This window comes from Ranitomeya variabilis, chromosome 4, assembly GCF_051348905.1.
Source record: "Ranitomeya variabilis isolate aRanVar5 chromosome 4, aRanVar5.hap1, whole genome shotgun sequence".
NCBI lineage: Eukaryota > Metazoa > Chordata > Amphibia > Anura > Dendrobatidae > Ranitomeya > Ranitomeya variabilis.
Window position 1 is genome coordinate 669,184,506 of NC_135235.1, and position 18,036 is coordinate 669,202,541.

General features: G+C 44.7%; 1 protein-coding gene across 2 annotated transcripts in view; it reads left to right on the forward strand.

The window, feature by feature from the left end:
- Window positions 1-9,353: 9,353 nt before the first annotated feature.
- Window positions 9,354-18,036, forward strand: part of LOC143766272 (uncharacterized) — a 30,805-nt gene continuing 22,122 nt past the window's right edge. The window contains exon 1 of one of the 2 annotated variants that reach the window (XM_077253817.1): window positions 9,354-9,389. The gene's annotated coding sequence lies outside the window, so the exon portion shown is untranslated. Of the gene's footprint in view, window positions 9,390-12,695; window positions 12,739-18,036 lie in introns of those variants that run through there. The other variant, XM_077253818.1, reaches the window with a different exon arrangement.

An 18,036-nucleotide genomic window follows, 5' to 3' on the forward strand; every position in this document is an offset into this window, starting at 1 on the left:
TTTTCCCCTTATCTCACCGTTATTATTTGTGGGGGGCTTTCTATATCTTTGGGGTATTTTCTCTGAGGCAAGTGAGGTCTTTGCTTTCTCTCTTTAGGGGTAGTTAGTTTCTCAGGCCGTGACGAGACGTCTAGGATTTCAGGTAACGTTCCACGGCTACTTTTAGTGTGTATTGGATAGGATCAGGATTGCGGTCAGTCCAGTTACCACCTCCCTAGAGCTCGTCCTATGTTCAGTTACTTAGCTGGTCAGATCTGTGATCCTCAGCCACTAAGGATCATAACACTGCACCAATTCTTTGGAATGCACTACCCAGGTTCATACGATTAATCCCCACAGTTTTAAGCATGCCCTAAAAACTCATTTGTTCAGACTGGTCTACCGCCTAAAAGCATTAACCTAACTATCCCTGTGTGGCTGTTCAAAAAACTTAAGCCACAATCAGGTTCCTCGCATCATGTTCTCATACGCTTTATGCAGCTAATAGCCCTCTGTGTCTGTACTGTTACGTACTAAGGCTGTTAACTGGTTCATGCAGCTTTACATGAACACCCGAGCCTTACACGATGGCTGGTCAGAACAACGAAAGCAATTGTTACCATCCACCTCTCGTGTCTCCCTTTTTCCTATAGATTATAAGCTTGTGAGCAGGGCCCTCACTCCTCTTGGTATGTTTTGATCTGTGTTTATTGTTATGCAGTAATGTCTATTGTCTGTACAAACCCCTCTATAACGTAAAGTGCTGCGGAATATGTTGGCGCTATATAAATAAAAAAAAATTATTATTAGTAGTAGTATGTTTCTTGCTTGTATTCAAGAGATGAAAACTCTGAAAGCTACACTGCAAATGATGCATGTTTTCAATCTACCTAGTCCTAGTACAGAGAAAAAAAAACAAAAAACACAAAAATTGAGCTTAACTTGAGTTGGTACACATGCAGAGGTTAAACGCATGTTCACATTGGCCACAAAACATTAAAACCTACAAGAGAAAAAAAGTAAGCAAAAACCCTGATATAACTGAGTAAAAATCCCAAAAGTGCATTTAAATAACAGAGTTTTTAGTGATACTGTTTTTTTTTTATCAAAAAATAACACAAAAGCCATCCCACCTCATCAAGGTAACTCTGATCGGGACAGTCCTACACTGTCTAATATTAAAACCTTACCATGTGTCAATGTTGACCTCAGTGTGAATAAGGGAAGACAAAAGGACTGGGCCCAACCAGTGAAACACTAGACTAGTCCCGATCAGACTTACCTTGACAAGGTGGGATGGCTTTTGTGCTATTTTTTGATAAAAAAAAACCAGTATTACTAAAAACTCTGTGTTATTTAAATACACTTTTGTTTTTTTACTTAGTTATATCAGGGTTTTTGCTTACTTTTTTTCTCTTGTAGGTTTTAATGTTTTGTGGCCAATGTGAACATGCGTTTAACCTCTGCATGTGTACCAACTCAAGTTAAGCTCAATTTTTGTGTTTTTTTTCTCCGTATTGTTGCATTCTGTGCAAGCCAGGGTGTGGCCTCCCTGTTTCTGAGCTTGAGATTATATATAAGGCTTCCACAGTCTAGTGTTTCACTGGATGGGCCCAATCCTTTTGTCTGCCTTATTCACACTGAGGTCAACATTGACACATGGTAAGGTTTTAATATTAGACAGTGTAGGACTGTTCCGATCAAAGTTACCTTGACGAGGTGGGATGGCTTTTGTGCTATTTTTTTTTATCAAAAAACAGTATTACTAAAAACTCTGTGTTATTTAAATGCACTTTTGCTTTTTTAGTTAGTTATATCAGGGTTTTTGCTTACTTTTTTCTCTTGTAGGTTCTAGTCCTAGTACAGCTGCCTATCTGATCTTAAGGCTGGGACTATTTGGCAACATGTTGCATAACATGAAGAACATGATTTTGCTTGTGAAACTGCATCTAATGTTAGTCAATAGATCTCAAAGGCAATGTGACAGTGTCAAAAATCCTAAATTAATAGATTTTAGCTTGTATGTTTCTAATTGCATATAACTTTGCTCCCATCATAGTCAGTACAAGTTCTGTGGATGTTGATTACTTTTCAAGTAAGCAAGTCACAGCTTCAAAAATTCACGTGACAACAAGTGGGTGTAAACTTGCACAAATGCTGTTATTCTTTGTGAAAAGAGCTTCTCAGAATTGCAGTTGTGTGACTCATGCCGTCATGTGGTCCAAGTCTTCAGTGCATCTTTTGTTCAGAGGAAATACCATTGAATGCTGCCTCTGGCAGTAATGCATAGTCTTGGCATTGATATTTTGGAGTGATCTCTGTGGATTATTGCAAGTTAAAACAAGCTTATGTTGTGGATCGGAAACACAATGGCCCAAGGGAAATAGGTTGGAAACCTGTGGAAATCACTAAAAAGGATGTCCATACTTAAATCTTTAACGTAATAGGATAAATTATAATTGCCTTTCTGCTCCCTCGACGCTCTTTTTCTTGTCTGGCCAGAGATTCTCACCAGTTTCTGTACTTAACTTTCGTCCATAATAAAATATGACCATTGTAGTCACTTACTGATGGTAGAGGTGGCCAGCACAATTTTGCTGTGGCCAGTGATTTGTCTGCAGCAATAATATGTGGCAATTGTGCCTATTTAGCTTTTCCATTAAAAATATGTTGAGAATTTTTTTTAAATACAATGAAATCCATGTAATAAAAAAATACAAAAAAAAATTGTATCAACCAGTCACTGAGTAGAATTTAGAGGGAAACTATAACTCAACTGGATAGTTATCTGTATTAATCTCCTCCTAATATGGGTCAGATCTTCACCCTGCAGCAAATCTTGTAAAAGTCACAGACAGATGGAGAAATCACATATATGATCAGCTCTAATCCTGCTATCTCCACCGTTCTCATTACACAAGTATAAAACCTATAATACTGGTGGATAAAACAAGACTGAACACAAGACCTTCACAGCCGTCTACACATCATAGGGGAGATCTCATGATACCTTTTCTCCATCTACCTGATCATCCTAAGGAACATTGGGATCTCTCTGGTGTTGTCCTCTTCCTGGATAGAACTGCAGGAAACACATATAGAAACTGAATTCATTCTTTACATACAGATAATTATAGGCCGTGTGTTAGAATCTGTTTTGACCATCTGCCATCTTGATGTGGTCTTCTGGTTGCTGGTCCTTTTCCCCTGGTGCTGGGTTGTCTTGATCAGGTGATTTTATCACCCTTTATTACCCAGCACCTGCCTCTCATTCCTTGCTGGACAACAGTGTTAATCCGCTAGAGTTCTGGCTAGGTGCTTAGATAGCTTTCTGTGTTTGATATTTTGCAGTTCTGGGATCTCTGGTTCTGCTATCTTTTGTTTCTATTTTCAGTTTGTTCCTGCAGCCTTCTCTGTGTTTCCTATTAGGAGATTACCTTTTTTTTTTGTACCCAGTCCTTAGATCTTTTAGGGACCTCCTTCTCCTTATTTATACTGTAGGTCTTCGCTGAGTTTAGACTAGGATCGTCGGTGGGTCTATTGGCAAGGAATGGGTCGCCCACTCCATCGTAGGGTTTCAGCCTAGTCTTAATGCAGGGTCACATTTCCCCCATCTCTCCTAATTCTGTGCTGCAGTTTCGTAACAGTTTGTTCAGCCACACATATAAAAAAAAAAATAAAAAAATTCCCGGATTCTTTCAATATGTGCAGCGACCAGGAACTTGCTCAACGCTTGCAAGGGTTAACTTTGGAAGGAACCAACCTTCAACAGCACATGAGTAATTGCTCTGGAGCATGCCCTGAAGAACCTAAGGTAGGATTGCCTGAGTTTTTTTCTGGTAAACAGCAGGAATTTTTTACGTTTAAAAATGCATGTTTACTATATTTTCGGCTTAGACCCATTCAGGTAGTGAATTACAGCGTGTGGGGATTATTATATCTTTATTGTGAGGTGAACCCCAAATCTGTATGCTCAAAGGGCGGAGGGCACCATCCATGCAAAATAGCACATATAAAATAGGGGGTCAACCCAAGCTTGATTTGACCAGTACAACCAACAAAAGAGAGAAAAGTATCAAGCTATATAGCAGGGACCACCACTAAAATTCAAATGAATATAATTTTATTTGTCAGCAAAAACACAAAAAAACAAAAAAAACAAATAAAATTATATTCATTTGAATTTTAGTGGTGGTCCCTGCTATATAGCTTGATACTTTTCTCTCTTTTGTTGGGTGAACCCCAAATCTGGGCGTTTTCATTACATCCTGAAGATCCTTGTTTGACATCAGTAGAAGCATTTTTTTCTGCTATGGGGTTGTTATGATGATCCTGATCGAGTCACATCAGCTGAGGCAGAGCTCAGACGGCTTAAACAGGGCTCTGTGGATGCTGAGAGGTATTGCACCCTGTTCAGACGATGGCCCGCAGAGGTCAGGTGGAATGACCCAGTGCTCAAGAGTCAGTTTTTAGCAGGTTTGAGTGAAAGAGGTAAAGATTTGCTCATTGCGTATCCTGCACCTGATACTTTGGAAACTGCTATGCAGTTAGCTACCGTATGGATAGAAGATTAAGAGACAGGCGGAGTGAAGAGAAGACTCTTATAATAATGCTGGACCCAGTCTCTCAGGATAGCCCCGTCGACAGCAGGGAACTGAGGGAGAAGAGGTTCGCTGAAGGGCTATGCTTGTATTGTGGTAAGGCTGACCATTTTATTAAGCAATGTGAGGTTCACATAAGGAAAGAAAAAAAAGGTCAGTAGGAGTAACACTCCATTTCATATTGTGTTTTTATGATCAGCAGGAGTTTTTTTTTTCTGGTAATACCACATATCATGGTCATTCCATTGATTTTCAGGTAATGGTGGATTGTGGTTCTGCTCTTAATTTGATTGATCAACAATTCCTAGACAAATATAAGTTTGATTCTGAACCATTGTCATCTCCTATTCCTTTTGTGGCTATTGATAACACTCCTCTGGAACATGCGTGTATTTCTAGGTTCTAGGTTCCCACTTATTGTATAGACTTGTTTGTTCTTGCTAAATTACCTTGCCCAGTCGTCCTGGGTTTACCCTGGTTAAAAATGCACAATCCTTTGCTGGACTGGTCGTCTAGTACTATAAGGTCCTGGGGTCAGGGGTGTTCTGGTAATGTCGCGCCTTGCGCAGGCGTGTACTATGGAGGACCGAGAATGAACTTCAATCCAATATTGCAGCCAGCATGCAGCCAGCGGGTAAGGAAAGGGTGAATCAAACACCCGAAAACCCCGCCAATATGACTGAAAATTGTTCCCTCCAAACTCAGGTGACAGAGTCCCTTTAAACACATGTGATAATTGGTTTTCCAGGTGATTCTAATTAAAGGAAAACTACTTAAAAATGATGTTCCACATTATTAATCAGGTCACAGTTTTCAAGTAACATGGGAAAGAAAAAGGATCTCTCTGCTGCTGAAAAACATCAAATAGTGCAATGCCTTGGTGAAGGGATGAAAACATTAGACATTTTCCAAAAACATAAGCGTGATCATCGTACTGTTAAGAGATTTGTGGCTGTATCTGAGCACAAATGTGTTTGTGCTGATAAAGGCATAATGAGGAAGATTTCTGCCAGGCAAGTTCATCGGATTAAGAGAGCAGCTGCTAAAAAGCCATTACAAAGCAGCAAACAGATATTTGAAGCTGCTGGTGCCTCTGGAGTCCCTCAAACCTCAAGGTGTAGGCTCCTTCAAAGGTTTGCTGTGGTGCATAAACCTACTATTCGGCCACCCTTAAACAGTGTTCACAAGCAGAAATGGTTGTATTGGGCCCACACATACATGAAGACTAATTTCCAAACAGTCTTGTTTACTGATAAGTGTTGAGCAACCCTGGATGGTCCAGATGGATGGAGTAGTGGATGGTTGGTGGATGGCCACCATGTCCCAACAAGGCTGCAACGTCAGCGAGGAGGTGGAGGAGTCATGTTTTGGGCCAGAATCATGGGAAACAGCTGGTAAGGCCCTTTAAGGTTCCTGAAGGTGTGAAAATGACCTCTGCAAAGTATATAGAGTTTCTGACTGACAACTTTCTTCTATGGTCTAAAAAGCAGAAACGTGCCTTCAGGAGCAAAATCATCTTCATGCTGACAATGCCCCATCTCATGCTGCAAAGAATACCTCTGAGTCATGGGCTGCTATGGGCATAAAAGGAGATAAACTCATGGTGTGGCCACCATCTTCCCCTGACCTCAACCCTATAGAGAACCTTTAGATTATCATCAAGCAAAAGATCTATGAGGGTGGGAGGCAGTTCACATCAAAACAGCAGCTCTGGAAGGCTATTCCAACTTCATGCAAAGAAATACAAGCAGAAACTCTCCAAAAACTCACAAGTTCAATGGATGCAAGAATTGCGAAGGTGACATCAAAGAAGGGTCCTCTGTTAACATGTAACTTGGCCTGTTGGGATGTTTTGGCGTTAAATAGCTTTTTTGTTCAGTGAATGTGACCTCCTAATGCTGCAAATTCCACAAATGAGCATTTTCAGTTCTTTAAAACATATCAAATGTTTAGAAATTCTACTGTGCATAATAATTTGGAACAGTGCATTTTGAGTTTTTATTCATTTTGGAGATTATACTGTTATCATTGGGAGGTTTCTTCAATAAAATTCGATGTATAATCTAATGGGTGATGACTTTTATTAGACTGACTGTCATTTGCACCGACCATTTAGGAAAATCTGATAAAAATGTAATTTGCATAATAATTTGGAACATAGTGTAAGTCTTTGCTGAGTTTAGACTAGGATCGTCGGTGGGTCTATTGGCAAGGAATGGGTCGCCCACTCCATCGTAGGGTTTCAGCCTAGTCTTAGTGCAGGGTCAGCTTTCCCCCATCTCTCCTAGTTCTGTGCTGCAATTTCGTAACACCGTGTGTATTTAGTCCTGTGTATTACCTGGTGATGTGAGGGGCTGGGGAACCTCCATCATGACGTCCTTGTACAAATCTTTGTGTCCTTCTGAATACTCCCACTCCTATCTGGAAAAATAGACTGTGACATCCTGACACCTTATAGGAACCTGACACATACAATGATACCATCATCCCTAATCCCTTCATAGCGTTACTGTATAATGTCCCAGCATTCCCAGCAGTGTCACCTCTCCAGTCAGCAGCTCAATCATTTTATAGAGTTCTAGGATCTTCTGGTCATTGATGTCCTCATGTACAGTGGATACAGAAAGTATTCAGACCCTTTACATTTTCACTACTTGTTTCATTGCAGCCATTTGGTAAATTCAAAAAAAGTTAATTTTTTCCACATTAATGTACACTCTGCACCCCATCTTGACTGAACAAAACCCTCATATTTAAGTCACATGCTGTCCATTTCCTTGTGATCCTCCTTGAGATGGTTCTACTCCTTCATTGGAGTCCAGCTTTGTTTAATTAAACCAATAGGACTTGATTTGGAAAGGCAGACAACTGTCTATATAAGACCTCACAGCTCACAGTGCATGTCAGACCAAATGAGAATCATGAGGTCAAAGGAACTGGCCAAGGAGGTCAGAGACAACATTGTGGCAAGGCACAGATCTGGCCAAGTTTACAACAGAATTTCTGCAATACTCAAGGTTCCTAGGAGCACAGTGGCCTCCATAATCCTTAAATGGAAGAAATTTGGGACCACCAGAAGTCTTCCTATACCTTGCCGTCCAGGCAAACTGAGCAATTGTGGGAGAAGAGCCTTGGTGAGAGAGGTAAAGAAGAAGCCGAAGATCACTGTGGCTGTGCTCCAGAGATGTAGTAGGGAGATGGGAGAAAGTTCCACAAAGTCAACTATCACTGCAGCCCTCCACCAGTCAGGCCTTTATGGCAGAGTGGCCTGACGGAAGCCTCTCCTCAGTGAGAGATATGAAAGCCCGCATAGAGTTTGCTAAAAACACATAAAGGACTCCCAGACTGTGAGAAATAAGATTCTCTGGTCTGATGAGACGAAGATAGACCTTTTTGGTGATCACTGATCAGTCTAAGCAGTATGTTTGAAGAAAACCAGGCACTGTTCATCGCCTGCCCAATACAATCCCAACAATGACAAACATGGTGGTGGCAGCATCATGCTATGGGGGTGTTTTTCAGCTGCAGGGACAGGTGGATGACTTATTATCATTGCAGGAAACATGAATGCGGCTAAGTACAGAGATATCCTGGATGAAAACCTCTTCCAGAGTGCTCTGGACCTCAGACTTGGCCGAAGGTTCACCTCCCAACAAGACAATGACCCTAAGCACACAGCTAAAATAACAAAGGAGTGGCTTCAGAACAACTCTGTGACCATTCTTGATTGGCCCAGCCAGAGCCCTGAGCTAAACCCAATTGAGCATCTCTGGAGAGACCTGAAAATGGCTGTCCACCAACGTTCACCATCCAACCTGATGGAACTGGAGAGGATCTGCAAGGAAGAATGGCAGAGGATCCCCAAGTCCAGGTGTGAAAAACTTGTTGCATCATTCCCAAGAAGACTCATGGCTGTAGTAGCTTAAAAGGTGCTTCTACTCAATACTGAGCAAAGGGACTGAATACTTATTACCATGTGAGATTTCAGTTTTCTTTTTTAATAAATTTACAAAAATTTCTACATTTCTTTTTTTTTTTTGTCAAGATGGGGTGCAGAGTGTACATTAACGTGATAAAAATGAACTTTTTTGAATTTACCAAATGGCTGCAATGAAACAAAGAATGAAAAATTTAAAGGGGTCTGAATAATTTCCGTACCCACTTTAACTCTGCTGCGTACACACACATGGCTCTGCTCCGAACACATCGTACAAACATGCCCCTGCATTGTACCCAAATATATCTGCTCCATACACCTCGTACACACAGGGTTGCGCAGTGCGCACACCTTGTACACACATAGCTCCACTCTGTACACCTCATACGCACTCGGCTCCGCTCCATACACCTCATACGCACTCGGCTCTGGTCCATACACCTCGTACGCACTCGGCTCTGCTCCATACATCTCGTACGCACTCGGCTCCGCTCTGTACACCTCGTATGCACTCGGCTCCGCTCCATACATCTCGTACACACGCGGCTCCGCTCTGTACACCTCGTACGCACTCGGCTCCACTCCGTACACCTCCTACACACGTGCCTCCACTCCGTACAACTCGTACGCACTCGGCTCCGCTCCGTACACCCCGTACACACACGGCTCTGCTACATCCACACTGTAAACCCCTCCTGACCCCACACATAAACTTCCTCTCATCCAGCACCATGACAACCAGCAGAGCAGAATCCTGCATACACAGAGCCCCCCCATCATCTGACCCCTGACTCCTCCCCTCCTGTGACCTCATCACAGGCCCTGTGCGCACAGAACAGCCATATATGTGGAGTGCGGCTCTGCAGGTGGAGGTAGGTGCTGGAGATTCCCCATTACTGGGCGTAGGGGACAATAACTCCTTCAGCAGTGTGTAGAAGGCCCAGCTTTAGACTGACACCAGGGCGACTATAGATAGTGGAGCACAGGGATTGGCTGTTACTGCGCCCCCTGCTGTACAGAGGGAACAAATGCAGGACTCAGTACAGCAGCGAGTCCCTGATACGGAGGCCGGAACATCTCAGTGTTTTCCCCACACACACAACGTCCTGTTCTCACTCTGCAGACTGATAACTGTGGGAATAACTGCGGAGGAAACGCTCTGACACCGGCCGCACCGGACAGTATTGTGACGTCAGTGCTCAGTGTGTAGCACAGAATGGAGGCGGCTCAGTCTCTCTCTTTCTCTCTCTTAGGCCGGGGTCACACTTGCGAGTGTGATGCGAGTCTCCCGCATCAATACTCGGGACCAGAGCGTTCAGCTGCAGGTATTTCTATGTAGCCACACACTCTGGTCCCGAGACTCGCATCACACTCGCAAGTGTGACCCCGGCCTTATTCTCTTTTGCATTCTCTCTCGTATTCTCTCTCCTTCTGGTTCACATATAAGGCTAGGTTCACATTGCGTTAGGGCAATCCGTTTAGCGCTAGCGGATTGCGCTAACGCAATGTTTATTTAGGGGCCGCGTTCAGGGGTCGCGTTAACGTCCCCGCTCTCGCAGATCCCCGATCTGCGAGAGTGGGGAACGGACCTCGGGCGCGCCACGGATGCTGCAAGCAGCGTCCGAGGCGCGTCACAGAAGAACGGCACATCACTAGCGCGAGCCGAAAAAGGCACGCGCTAGTGATGTGCTGCAGGCGAAATTTACATTGCTGTCAATGGGTGCGCTAACGGACCCGTTGCACGGCGTTAATTGCGACATTTTCGCCGTGCAACGCTGTCCGTTAGCGATCACCCACTAACGCAATGTGAACCTAGCCTAATGGAGGAGGTTCCCTCTCGGTCTTTCTCGGAAGCAACAGAGGACACAGAAAGATGAATATAGTGAATCCTTTCTTCTCTCTCCTTATCTTCCTGACAGGACTCACTTTCTTTCCTCCCGTCTTCATCTCATTACAGTTCTAGTTTTGGATTTTGAAGTTTTCTTCTTTATGAAGGTTTCCTTTAAGTTCATGTAGAGACACGGGGGGTCAGCAGGTGCCCTGCTCCGCTAGCCTGAAACCTCATGGATCAGGTCTCATCCCACCGAACACCCACTCTCCTTTTACTGTGGGCATAGTGCTACTCAGACTACACAGAATGAGGGTAAAACAGTGTAGCAAAATTTTTTTGAACCACAAAACAGACAACTAACACATAGAACAGTCACAGCAAAATACCCAAGATGGTGCAAAATTACAGTCTCACCCTTCCAGTGTCTCGCCGGGATAAGAGCAGCTGTGACTTCAGAGCTTCCAAGGCTGACTAACCTACCTGTGCCATGCACAGAGAGGAGGTAATGACAAGCTTAGGAAGATGGTAGTCCATTGAGGTACAAGGCCAGTTGTCCTGAGGGTCACAACCTGGCTTCTCCGAACATCTCCATGGAGCCAGGTGACCAGTGGGTCCCATTCCTGGCTTTCCCAAATGTATCAGTGGGTCTCAGGTGAACACTGGGTTTAAATCCTGAATACCCCAAACATATCCAGTGGTTCAGTTATGGTCAATGGAGCAGATCTGTATTCTTCCAGCCTGGGCCGTGGTCCTCTAAGCTGGCATCCTGTAGAGTTTCAAATCTGTGTCCCTCGTGATGGAGCCATGATGTCTCGGCTGCTGTCTTATAAAGAGCCACTGGTTCTTTTAAATCTGTGGATCTCTTGGCTGTCTGGAGGTATATCTGTATCTGCAGGTATCTGTTTCAGAGGCTCATATATCCTCTTTTTTTATTTAACAACTGTCCTTTAAGCCAGCATCCAGACGTGAAGGGGAAGAACGGTGACGAGAGCAACTCTCATTGTTTAATTATTTGATCTATTTGCATAGTTTTTCCTCCTATATTTTGCAAGTTAACAAACTGGCTGGCATGAACAATGTGTAATCAACATATCATCAAACATCATTTGTTCAATGACTCTGTATCACTGTCTTGCAAAGATAGCAGACAATAAGTTGTAGGAGCTGATATAAGATGCAAACATTAGTCATTCATACATTTAGAAATATCAATTTAACCTACAAGAATAGTAAACATTTCAGACTATTGACCAACAAGAAAGAAACACAAATTCAGGTGAATCTCAAGGTTTGGTTGCCGGTTGCTATTAGGGCTTTAAACAATTAAAAGAGTATTTCGTGTCTCCTCTTGTTCTAATACAAACCGATCTCCAAAAACCATTCATTGTGAAGGTGGATGCTTCAGAGGTTGGGGTAGTGGCCATTTTATCACAGAGATCCAAAACTCTGGCTAACCCGTGTCCATGTGGTTTTAAAAAAAAAAAAATTCTCATCTCCGGAATGAAATTATGATGTTGGGAATCGTGAGTTGCTTACTGTTAAATTACTGTTTAAGTTGCTATTAAAAGAATTTGTCCCTTTGGCAGTATCTACCTCATCCCTGCCTCCTCCGGTTTCAGTCGATTGGTGGCTTGGAGTATGAGGTTCAGAGAATTGTGGATTCCCATACAGTCCAAAATTTCCTCCAATACCTCATTAACTGGAGAGGACGCAGACCTGAAGAGAGATCCTGGGTTCCAGCTTGAGATGTGAATGCTGAGCAGTTAGTTAGGGCCTTCTATCTGAGATTTCCTGGGAAATTGTACGCACTCGGTTCCGCTCCGTACACCTCTTACACACGCGGCTCCGCTCTGTACACCTCGTACGCTCTTGGCTCCGTTCTGTACAGCTCGTACGCCCTCGGCTCCGCTCCATACACCTCGTGTACACCTCGTACGCACTCGGCTTCGCTCTGTACACCTCGTACGCACTCGGCTCTGCTCCGTACACCTTGTACGCACACATCTCCACTCCGTACACCTCGTACGCACACATCTCCACTCCGTACACCTCGTACACACACGGCTCTGCTCTGTACACCTCGTACGCACACATCTCCACTCCGTACACCTCGTACACACACGGCTCCGCTCCGTACACCTCGTACACACACGGCTCTGCTCCGTACACCTCGTATACACACGGCTCGGCTACATCCACACTGTAAACCCCTCCTGACCCCACACATAAACTTCCCCTCATCCAGCACCATGACAATCAGCAGAGCAGAGCCCTGCATACACTGAGGCCTCTGATCATGTGACCCCTGACTCCTCCCCTCCTGTGACCTCATCACAGGTCCTGTACGCACAGAACAGCCATATATGTGGTGTGCGGCTCTGCAGGTGGAGGTAGGTGCTGGAGACTCCCTATTACTGGGGACATTAACCCCTTCAGCAGTGTGTAGAAGGCCCAGCTTTAGACTGACACCAGGGTGACAATAGAGGAGCACAGGGATTGGCTGTTACTGCGCCCCCTGCTGTACAGAGGGAACAAATGCAGGACTCAGTAGAGCAGCGAGTCCCTGATACGGAGGCCGGAACATCTCAGTGTTTTCCCCACTCACACAACGTCCTGTTCTCACTGAGCAGACTGATAACTGTGTGCATAACTCAGGAGGAAACGGTCTGACACCGGCCGCACCGGACAGTATTGTGACGTCAGTACTCAGTGTGTAGCACAGAATGGAGGCGGCTCAGTCTCTCTCTTTCTCTCTCTTCTAGACCGGGGTCACACTTGCGAGTGTGATGCGAGTCTCCCGCATCAATACCCGGCACTCGGGACCAGAGCTGTCATGGTTCTCAATGGCAAGAGACCGTAGTAAAGCATACAAAAAGGACTAGCTCTTGGAAGATGGGAACTCGAGCTGACTGTGAGCTAAACCTACCGCACAACTAACAGTGGCCGGGTAGCGTGCCTACGTTTTATCCCTAGACGCCCAGCGCCAGCCGGAGAACTGACTGACCCTAGCAGAGGAAAATACAGACCTGGCTTACCTCTAGAGAAATTTTCCCCAAAAGGCAGACAGTAGCCCCCACATATAATGTCGGTGATTTTAGAGGAAATTGACATACGAAGTATGAAGATAGGTTTAGCAAATTGAGGTCCGCTTACTAGATAGTAGGAAGACAGAAAAGGGAACTACACAGTCAGCTGAAAACCCTTTCAAAACACCATCCTGAAATTACTTTAAGACTCTAATATCAACTCATGACACCAGAGTGGCAATTTCAGCTCACAAGAGCTTCCAGCCTCAGAAATATTCAAACACAGAGAACTGGAACAAAAATGCAAAACAAACTTAGGACTACAAGTCCAACTTAGCTGATAGTAGTCTAGGAGCAGGAACATGCAACAGAAAGGCTTCTGGTAACATTGTTGGCCGGCATAGAAATGACTGAGGAGCAAGGCTAAATAGAAAACTCCCACATCCTGATGGAAACAGGTGAACAGAGGCGATGAAGCACACAAGTTCAGTACCACCAGTGACCACCGGGGGAGCCCAGAAACCAAATTCACAACAGTACCCCCCCCTCAAGGAGGGGGCACCGAACCCTCACCAGAACCACCAGGGCGATCAGGATGAGCCCTATGAAAGGCACGGACCAAATCGGAGGCATGAACATCAGAGGCTGTCACCCAAGAATTATCCTCCTGACCGTAGCCCTTCCACTTGACCAGATACTGAAGTCTCCGTCTGGAAACACGGGAGTCCAAGATCTTCTCGACAACGTACTCCAACTCACCCTCAACCAACACCGGAGCAGGAGGCTCAACGGAAGGCACAACCGGTACCTCATACCTGCGCAACAATGACCGATGGAAGACATTATGAATAGAAAAAGATGCAGGGAGGTCCAAACGAAAGGACACAGGGTTAAGAATCTCCAATATCTTGTACGGGCCGATGAACTGAGGCTTAAACTTAGGAGAAGAAACCTTCATAGGGACAAAACGAGAAGACAACCACACCAAGTCCCCAACACAAAGACGAGGACCAACACGACGACGGCGGTTGGCAAAATGCTGAGTCTTCTCCTGGGACAACTTCAAATTGTCCACCACATGCCCCCAAATCTGATGCAACCTCTCCACCACAGCATCCACTCCAGGACAATCCGAAGACTCCACCTGACCGGAAGAGAAACGAGGATGAAACCCCGAATTACAGAAGAAAGGAGAAACCAAGGTGGCAGAACTAGCCCGATTATTGAGGGCAAACTCCGCCAAGGGCAAAAAGGCAACCCAATCATCCTGATCCGCAGACACAAAACACCTCAAATAAGTCTCCAAGGTCTGATTAGTTCGCTCGGTCTGGCCATTAGTCTGAGGATGGAAAGCAGACGAAAAAGACAAATCAATGCCCATCCTAGCACAGAACGCTCGCCAAAATCTAGACACGAATTGGGTTCCCCTGTCAGACACGATATTCTCCGGAATACCATGCAAGCGAACCACATTTTGAAAAAACAGAGGAACCAGCTCGGATGAGGAAGGCAATTTAGGCAAGGGAACCAAATGGACCATCTTAGAGAAACGGTCACACACCACCCAGATGACAGACATCTTCTGAGAAACAGGGAGATCAGAAATAAAATCCATGGAGATGTGAGTCCAAGGCCTCTTCGGAATAGGCAAAGATAACAACAATCCACTAGCCCGAGAACAACAAGGCTTGGCCCGAGCACAAACATCACAAGACTGCACAAAACCTCGCACATCTCGCGACAGGGAAGGCCACCAGAAGGACCTAGCCACCAAATCCCTGGTACCAAAGATTCCAGGATGACCAGCTAACGCAGAAGAATGGACCTCCGAGATGACTCTACTGGTCCAATCATCCGGAACAAACATTCTACCAGGCGGGCAACGATCAGGTCTATCCGCCTGAAACTCCTGCAAGACCCGTCGCAAGTCTGGGGAAACAGCAGATAATATCACTCCATCCTTAAGGATACCTGTAGGTTCAGAATTACCAGGGGAATCAGGCTCAAAACTCCTAGAAAGGGCATCCGCCTTCACATTTTTAGAACCCGGTAGGTAAGAAACCACAAAATTAAACCGAGAGAAAAATAACGACCAGCGCGCCTGTCTAGGATTCAGGCGCCTGGCAGACTCAAGATAAATCAAATTCCTGTGGTCGGTCAACACCACCACCTGATGTCTAGCCCCCTCAAGCCAATGACGCCACTCCTCAAAAGCCCACTTCATAGCCAAGAGCTCCCGATTACCAATATCATAATTTCGCTCAGCGGGCGAAAATTTACGAGAAAAGAACGCGCAAGGTCTCATCACGGAGCAGTCGGAACTTTTCTGCGACAAAACCGCCCCAGCTCCGATTTCTGAAGCGTCGACCTCAACCTGAAAAGGAAGAGTAACATCAGGCTGACGCAATACAGGGGCGGAAGAAAAGCGGCGCTTAAGCTCCCGAAAGGCCTCCACAGCAGCAGGGGACCAATCAGCAACATCAGCACCCTTCTTAGTCAAATCAGTCAACGGTTTAGCAACATCAGAAAAAACAGTTATAAATCGACGATAAAAATTAGCAAAGCCCAAAAACTTCTGAAGGCTCTTAAGAGAAGAGGGTTGCGTCCAATCACAAATAGCCTGAACCTTGACAGGGTCCATCTCAATGGAAGAGGGGGAAAAAATGTACCCCAAAAACGAAATCTTTTGAACCCCAAAAACGCACTTAGAACCCTTTACACGCAAGGAATTAGAGCGCAAAACCTGAAAAACCCTCCTGACCTGTTGGACATGAGAGTCCCAGTCGTCCGAAAAAATCAAAATATCATCCAGATACACAATCATAAATTTATCCAAATACTCACGGAAAATGTCATGCATAAAAGACTGAAAGACTGAAGGGGCATTTGAAAGACCAAAAGGCATTACTAAATACTCAAAATGGCCCTCAGGCGTATTAAATGCGGTTTTCCACTCATCCCCCTGCTTAATTCGCACTAAATTATACGCCCCACGAAGATCAATCTTAGAGAACCACTTGGCCCCCTTTATTCGAGCAAACAAATCAGTAAGCAGTGGCAAAGGATACTGATATTTAACCGTGATTTTATTCAAAAGCCGATAATCAATACACGGCCTCAAAGAGCCATCTTTTTTAGATACAAAGAAAAAAACGGCTTCTAAGGGAGATGACGAAGGACGAATATGTCCCTTTTCCAAGGACTCCTTAATATATTCCCGCATAGCAGCATGTTCAGGCACAGATAGATTAAATAAACGACCCTTTGGAAACTTACTGCCTGGAATCAGATCTATTGTACAATCGCAATCTCTGTGCGGAGGTAGTGAACCAAGTTTAGGCTCCTCAAAAACGTCACGATAATCAGATAAAAATTCCGGAATCTCAGAGGGAATAGATGACGAAATGGAAACCAAAGGTACGTCCCCATGAGTCCCCTGACATCCCCAGCTTAACACAGACATTGCTTTCCAGTCGAGGACTGGGTTATGAGATTGCAGCCATGGCAATCCAAGCACCAACACATCATGTAGATTATACAACACAAGGAAGCGAATAATCTCCTGGTGATCCGGATTAATACGCATAGTTACTTGTGTCCAGTATTGTGGTTTATTACTAGCCAATGGCGTGGAGTCAATACCCTTCAGAGGTATAGGAACCTCCAGAGGCTCTAAATTAAACCCACAGCGTTTGGCAAAGGACCAATCCATAAGACTCAAAGCGGCGCCAGAGTCGACATAGGCGTCCGCGGTAATAGACGATAAAGAGCAAATCAGGGTCACAGACAGAATAAACTTGGACTGTAAAGTACCAATTGAAACAGACTTATCAACCTTCTTAGTACGTTTAGAGCATGCTGATATAACATGAGTTGAATCGCCACAATAGAAGCATAACCCATTTTTTCGCCTAAAATTCTGTCGTTCGCTTCTGGACAGAATTCTATCACATTGCATAATCTCTGGCGCCTTCTCAGTAGACACCGCCAAATGGTGCACAGGTTTGCGCTCCCGCAAACGCCGATCAATCTGAATAGCCATTGTCATGGACTCATTCAGACCTGCAGGCACAGGGAACCCCACCATAACATCTTTAATGGCATCAGAGAGACCCTCTCTGAAATTCGCCGCCAGGGCGCACTCATTCCACTGAGTAAGCACAGACCACTTACGAAATTTTTGGCAGTATATTTCAGCCTCATCTTGCCCTTGAGACAGGGCCATCAAGGCTTTTTCAGCCTGAATCTCTAAATGAGGTTCCTCATAAAGCAACCCCAAAGCCAGGAAAAACGCATCCACATTGAGCAACGCAGGATCCCCTGGTGCCAAAGCAAATGCCCAATCCTGAGGGTCGCCCCGGAGCAAGGAAATTACAATCCTGACCTGCTGTGCAGGATCTCCAGCGGAACGAGATCTCAGAGACAAAAATAATTTACAATTATGTTTGAAATTCTGGAAGCGAGATCTATCCCCGGAGAAAAATTCAGGCAAAGGTACTCTAGGTTCAGATATAGGAGCATGAATTACAAAATCCTGTAAACTTTGAACCTTCATAGCGAGATTATTCAAACCTGTAGCTAAACTCTGAGGATCCATTTTCATCAGGTGAAATCAGAACCATTCAAGGATTAGAAGGAGAGAGAGACGAAGGCTGCAGTAAG